The following is a 6,791-nucleotide window of genomic DNA, read 5'->3' as shown; positions in this document are numbered from 1 at the left end:
TCATAGGCATACAACAATGAGGTCAGCACAGTGGCTCTCTAGATCTTCAGTTTGGTAGGCAGCCCAATATCTTTTTTCTCCCATACTTTCCTTTGGAGTCTCCTAAATAATTAACTACCTCTGGCAATGTGTGTGTTAAACTCATCATTTATGTGTACATCCCTGGAAAGTATACTGCCAAGGTAAATGAACTTATTCACAACTTCAGGATGCCTCCATTTGCTGTAACCAAAGGTTCCATGTATGGATCATGCAGTGCTGGCTGGTGGAGAGCCTTTGTTTTCTTGATGTTAATTGTTAGGTCAAATTTAGCACAGACAGAGAATCAATCCATACTCTGTTGCATCTCAACCTCAGAGGCTATATTCAGTGCATAATCATCTGCTAACCAAAAGCCATGCACCAACTCTCCCTCCACTTCAGTCTTGGCTTGTAGCCCTCTCAAGTTAAATAGTTTACCATCACATCAGTGTGGCAGCTGATGTTGATGCCATTTCCATCCTTTTGAAGGTGTTCAATAACATTGCTGAAAACCATCATGTTGAAAAGCACGAGAGGAAGCACACAGACCTGCTTCTCTCCATTGGTTACTGGGAAAATACAAGAGCATTGTCCTGTGCAATCATGCTGTTATTAAATTGACATACAACACTGATGAACTCTTCTAGGCAACTAAATTTTGCCATGATCTTCCACAAGTCATCATGACTGGCAGTATTAAAGGCCTTAGTCAGATCAATGGATATTGTGTAGAGAGACCTGTGTTCTGCTGCTGACATTTCTCCTGGAGTTGTTGGACAGCAAACACCACATCAAATGTTCCTTGGCCCTTCTGAAGCAACACTGACTTTCAGGTAGATGACTATGTTCTGAGTGAAAGATCAGCCTATTAAGAAAGACCCTGGCAAGATTCTTGCTGGCAATACCCCTCTCCCTCAAAACCCTTCTCCCTCTGCCTTTATTGTCACAGGACAACCTATTTCCTTTTCTTTTATAGAGATGCACATTGGAGGCATCTTTGAATTCCTGGGGAAATAACTTTCTCTTGCCATATAACCTGGAAGATTTTTTTCACCTTTTGTATAAGCAGTGGACCCCCTGCCTTGTAAATATCAGTTGGAATGGAATCAGTGCCAGGTGCTTTACTGCAAGAGAAGAGCCTAATGGCATTCAAAACCTCTTCTTCAATTGGAAGTTTAACTAAAGAGGATTGACTTTAACCTGATGTAGATGGTCAATGGCTTTGGTTGATGTATTGGTTGATGACAGTCTGTTGAGAAGACTATGGTCATGTTCAGTTCATCTCTTCAGAATCATGGTCTTCTCACCAATCAACGTGGCTCCTTCAGTGCTGAGTAGTTGAGATGCACCATAGATCCTTTGTCCCATAATTAGCCTTCAGGGCATCATACAAATGCTTTGGATTGTCATTATCAATGTAAGACTGAGACATAGACATAAAATAAAGACCAACTTTTAAAAGATTTGTTTTTAAATAGTATAGCACTTTATCACAAAGAAAAATGAAAAGAAAATTAAATCACCTCAATAAAAACAGATATGCTGTATTAGAATGAGAGAGTAAATAACAAGATTTATCAAAACAGTCTGTAAAAATAGTTGCATCAAGCAGCTCTAATAAAGATCTGATATCCAAAATACATAGAGAGTTATCCCCAAAATACGAAAATATAAGTTTAAGAGCCATTCCTTAATAGGCAAGTAGTCAGAAGACATGAACAGTTTTCATAAGAACAAACTCTCAATAACCAAAATTTTTAAATGTACCCAAAATCTTTAATAATGAAAGAAACCAAATAAAAAATTCCAAAGTATCCCTTAAAACCACTAGTATGGCAAGCTTAGACAAGATGGAAACAGTCAATGTTGGAGGGACTAGTGATTACTTTACACTATTGGTAGAGTTATAGACTGGTATTGCTACTCAGGAAAACAATTTGCAATTACTTAAGAAAAGTTGCTAAAATGTTCATGCTCAATGATCCTACTATTGTATATAAGTAGTATAGAGAGACCTTTGACAGAAACAAAAGTCCCAAACAAACTGTTGAAAGTAGCATGTTTTATAGTAGCCAAAAAATTTGAGACAAAGTAGGTGTCATTGACCAATCAGGGAATGACTGAACAACTTATATATTGTTTGGAATATTTATGTGCTATAAGGAATGATGGATATGAGAAATTTATGGTAACATGGGAAGATTTGCCTGAATTGATACAGAGCAAAGAAAGAACTGGGAGAATAATATACACAATAACAATGAGAGTATAAATGAAGACCACAGAATTCAGATCAAATGTTAATGATCAGTGTGGATACCAGAAGACTACTGGGATGCATTTTAATTTTCCTGCAGTAAAAGTTATGTACTAACCAATGAGAAATGGCACCTATTCTGCAGAGCACAGTTGCTGTATCAGATGCTTTTTAAAAAATGGTAGATTACTATGACAGGGCAGTGGGGGGGAGGATATTGGGATGTAATGATGATGTAAAGAAACCCCTAAATTTATCAGTGCAACTATAAGAAAATACAACTATAGTATAAGGAAAGCTGAGGATTGGGAGGGGAGTGGCCCTCAGGGATGAATTCACAGAAGAGATAGTACTTAAACTGATGCTAAAAGAAAGACAAGAAGTCTGAGAGGTAGAAATGACATGAGAGTATATTTAAGATATGCAGTTGGCTTGTGTGAATTCACAGAGGTTGAAGATATAATGTTGAGGTTGGGTACCTATAGTATACCTGTTTAGCTGGAATGTAGAGTTCATGAAGGCGAATGGTATAGAAATCACACTGGAAAGGTTAAGTGGGAGTCAGAGTGTGGAGGACTTTCAATGTCAAGCTAATGAGTTTGTGTCTTATAGGCAATGGGAACATTAAATGTTTTTCATCAGGGGAGTAATATGGTTAGATCTGAGCCTTAGGAAAATTATTTTGGCATCTGTGCTGAGGATGAATACAAAAGGAAAGACATGGGAAACAGGGAGACTAATTAAGAGACTGTTACAATAAAGTAATTGAGAGAGAATGAGGACTTGGATAGTGATTGTGTAAGTAGAGAGAAAGAGGTGGATGTTAGGCTTTCCCATCTTTATGTCTTACTTGAAGCATACCTGGAATATCTTCTTCCCACTCCTAATTTTATCTGTTCTCATGGATCATCATAAATTCCACCTTTTCATAAACATTTACTATGATCCTTCCTTCCTCAGCTATGAAATACTTTTTTGTCAATCTCTTGTGTGCTTATGTTAATAATAATACCTTACATTCATAAAGTGCTAATGTTTATAAAGCATTTTGCATCCATGATCTCATTTGATGTTCATAATAACCTTTTGAGGTAGGTGCTATTATTGCCCTCATTTTACTGATGAGGAAACTAAAACTTAGAGAGGTTAATTGACTTGCTGAGACTGACATAATCCATCCCCTATCTATGCTCCTCTCAAAATATCTTATTTTCTGTTATGGTTATTTGCTATATATCATAGCTTACTATTAAAATGGAAGTTCCCTGAGAGCAAGCACTATTTCTTATTTATGTTCCTGTCTCCTTGGTACCCTGTATGTAGCAGAGATTTATTGATGTGTATGCTTTATGATAATATTTATTGAATTAAACTTAAGTGAATCTTTTAGGACTTGAGGATGCTGGTAATTTAAAGTCTTTGAGGGCAGAAGAGTCCTCTTCTTCCATTTATCTGAGGTTTCAGTTTCATGGCAACCATTTTTGTTCCATCCTTCTAAGTTCAAAGATCATTTTCCTTAAAAAAAAAAAAGCAAAATAAATGTTGAGTAGTTCTATCTTCTCTTTGTCCTCCATCATTTTCATCCAATCCATCCTAAGCCTATTTCTTTGATATTCCTCTTGTTCCTAGAATAGCTTTTTTTTTTTACAAGCTCATTTTGTTGATCTTAGCATTCAATGCCAAACATACCTAACACTGAGCTTTAGTATTTCTGACAGTATCTGTACAGAACTATTCCTTTCTTTTGCATTCATTCTTAGGTGCCTACCATTTTTCCTATATATGTCTCTTTAAAAAAAGATCTGACCTGACAAATAAGCTTCTTGTGCATCCAGATCAGTTTCTTTAACTGGTTCTCCTCTTTTTTCTCATTGTAATTGTGTTCATGTCATCATTCGATAAATCAATAAATGTAAAAGTTTGTGTCATGAGAATTTCATCCTGGAAAATTCGTTATCTCTCTAGTGTTCCCCTGAAGAACTTCAGACTGGAATTCTACTTGTATTTTCTCTAAAATCTTTGAAATCTGCCCTTTTTCAGGTACAAATGATGTTATGACTGGATTTTCCCTCAACATCTTCACAGAAACATTGAAACTGAAGTCTATTAGTCACTGACCAAAGAGTACACAATTGGTGAATTGGGAATAAAACCTAGATTCAGGATATACTCTTTCCGTCATTTGTAAAATGAAGAGGTTGTAAGAGAGGTCCCTCTCAGCTCCATAATTTCAAAGCTCTTTCCAAAATGCCACCTACCTAAACAGAAACATGATGTGGGAAGCAGAAGGCAGGAGTTAGGGAGATATCTACAACAATGAGGTTGGGTTACTCTGGGTCTACTATTAGCTGTGGCAGATGGTTCAAGGCCTGATCCTTAGGTTAATGACACACTGGAAAATATGACACTAATAATGTTTAATGATCTTTGGTGCTGGCTACTGTCCTGTAAATAGAGAGTTGGTACAGCTGAAGTTAGTTATTAGATATGAAATACTTTTTGCCTAATAGTGGAGACAATTATTATTACTATAGTTCATATTTGTATATTTACATAAAATATAAATTATATTTATATAAAGTTATTTCTTTGAATAACTTTATATAAATTTATTTATGTTTTCTCTTTTGAAAGGTACATATTCGCTTTAACAAGATAATGACAAAAATGTGTAGTTTGCTTCTATGTTTGTAGTTTGTATGTATATAGTTTGCTTCTATGTTCCTTCTGAATTCTTTTTTTCCATGGACATTTTCAGATTTCATTTTTTTACATTGTTGTAATCAGTAAATATATTGTTTTGAATCTTCCTTTTTTTTAATCTGTATAACTTCATGTGTTTTCTCATATCTTATGTAATTCTTCATAGTTATAATTTATTATGGCAAAATAATATTCCACTATGTTCACATACTATAATCTATTTAGCCATTCCCCAATCATTGGACAAATGGGATATTTACCGTTTCTCTCTAACTCTTTTTTTGATATTTATTTTTAGTTTTCAACATTAATTTCCACAAGATTTTGAGTTCCAAATTTTCTCCTCATCTCTCCCCATACCACCACCCAAAGATGGCTACTATACTGATTACCTCTTCCCTTAGTCTACACTCTCTTCTATCCCCCACTATTCCTCCTTCCCCCTTACTTTCTTGTAGGGCAAGATAGGTTTCTATACCCCTTTGCCTCTATATCATATTTCCCAGTTGCATGTAAAATCAATTTTTTTGATATTTGTTTTTAAAACTTTGAGTTCCAGATGCTCTCCCTTATTCCCTCCTCATCCCCCACCCCCATTGAGAATGCAATTCAATATAGATTGTACATGTGTAGTTATGCAGAAAATTTCCATAGTAGTCATATTGTGAAAGACTAACTATATTTCCCTCCATCCTATCCTGCTCCCCCCATTTATTCTATTTTCTCCTTTGATTCTGTCCCTTTTCAAAAGTGTTTGCTTCTGACTACCTCCTCCCCCATTCTGCCCTTCCTTCTATCATCCCCCCTTATCCCCTTCCCCCCTACTTTCCTGTAGGGTAAGATACCCAATTGAATGTGTATGTTATTCTGTCCTTGAGCCAAATCCAATGACAGTAAGGTTGACTCATTCTCTTTCACTTCCCTGCTCTTCCCCTCCATTGCAACAGCTTTCTCTTACCTCTTTTATGTGAGATAATGTGCTCTATTCTATTTCTCCCTTACTCCTTCTCCCAATATATTTCTCTCTTACCTCTTAATTTTATTTTTTAGATATCATCCCTTCATATTCAACTTAACCTCTGCCCTCTGTCTAGGTATACATATAAACACATATACACACATCTATACATATATGTACATATATACACAGACACACATATATGTGCATGTATACATATATATATTCCCTTCAAATATCTTAATACTGAGAAAAGTCTCATGAATTACAAATATTGTCTTTCCATGTAGGAATGCAAACAGTTCAACTTTAATAAGTTCCTTATGACTACCTTTTCATGCTTCTCTTGATTCTTGTATTTGAAAGTCAAATTTTCTGCTCAGCTCTGGTCTTTTCATTAAGAATATTTGAAAGTCCTCTACTTGATTGAATATCCATTTCCCCCCCTGAAGGATTATGCTCAGTTTTGCTGGGTAGTTGATTCTTGGTTTCAATCTTAGCTTCTTTGACCTCTGAAATATCATATTCCAAACCCTTTGATCCCTTAATGTAGAATCTGCTAGATCTTGTGTTATCCTGATTGTGTTTCCACAATACTAGAATTATTTCTTCTTGAAGGCTTGTAATATGTTCTCCTTGACCTAGGAACTCTGGAATTTTCTTAGGAGGAAAACTTAGGAGTTTTCTTTTTGGGATCTTTTTCATGAGATAATCAGTGAATTCTTTTGATTTCTATTTTGCCCTCTGGTTCTAGAATTGCAGGACAGTTTTCCTTGATAATTTCTTGAAAGGTGATTTCTAGGCTCTTTTTTTGATCATGGCTTTCAGGTAGTTCAATAATTTTAAAATTAT

At 35.5% G+C, this 6,791-nt stretch overlaps 1 long non-coding RNA gene across 1 annotated transcript in view; it reads right to left on the bottom strand.

Annotated features, from left to right (window-relative positions):
- Window positions 1-3,621: 3,621 nt before the first annotated feature.
- Window positions 3,622-6,791, bottom strand: part of LOC138173878 (uncharacterized) — a 33,147-nt gene continuing 29,977 nt past the window's right edge. Inside the window, exon 3 of the long non-coding RNA XR_011171558.1 lies at window positions 3,622-3,793. This is a non-coding gene — a long non-coding RNA (uncharacterized lncRNA). The remainder of the gene's footprint in view (window positions 3,794-6,791) is intronic.

The sequence above is a fragment of the Petaurus breviceps genome, unplaced genomic scaffold (genome assembly GCF_028583685.1).
Source record: "Petaurus breviceps papuanus isolate PSGF00001 unplaced genomic scaffold, PetGlider_PUasm1.0 66, whole genome shotgun sequence".
NCBI classification, from domain to species: Eukaryota; Metazoa; Chordata; class Mammalia; order Diprotodontia; family Petauridae; genus Petaurus; species Petaurus breviceps.
This window is presented reverse-complemented; position numbering and strand designations above follow the sequence as displayed.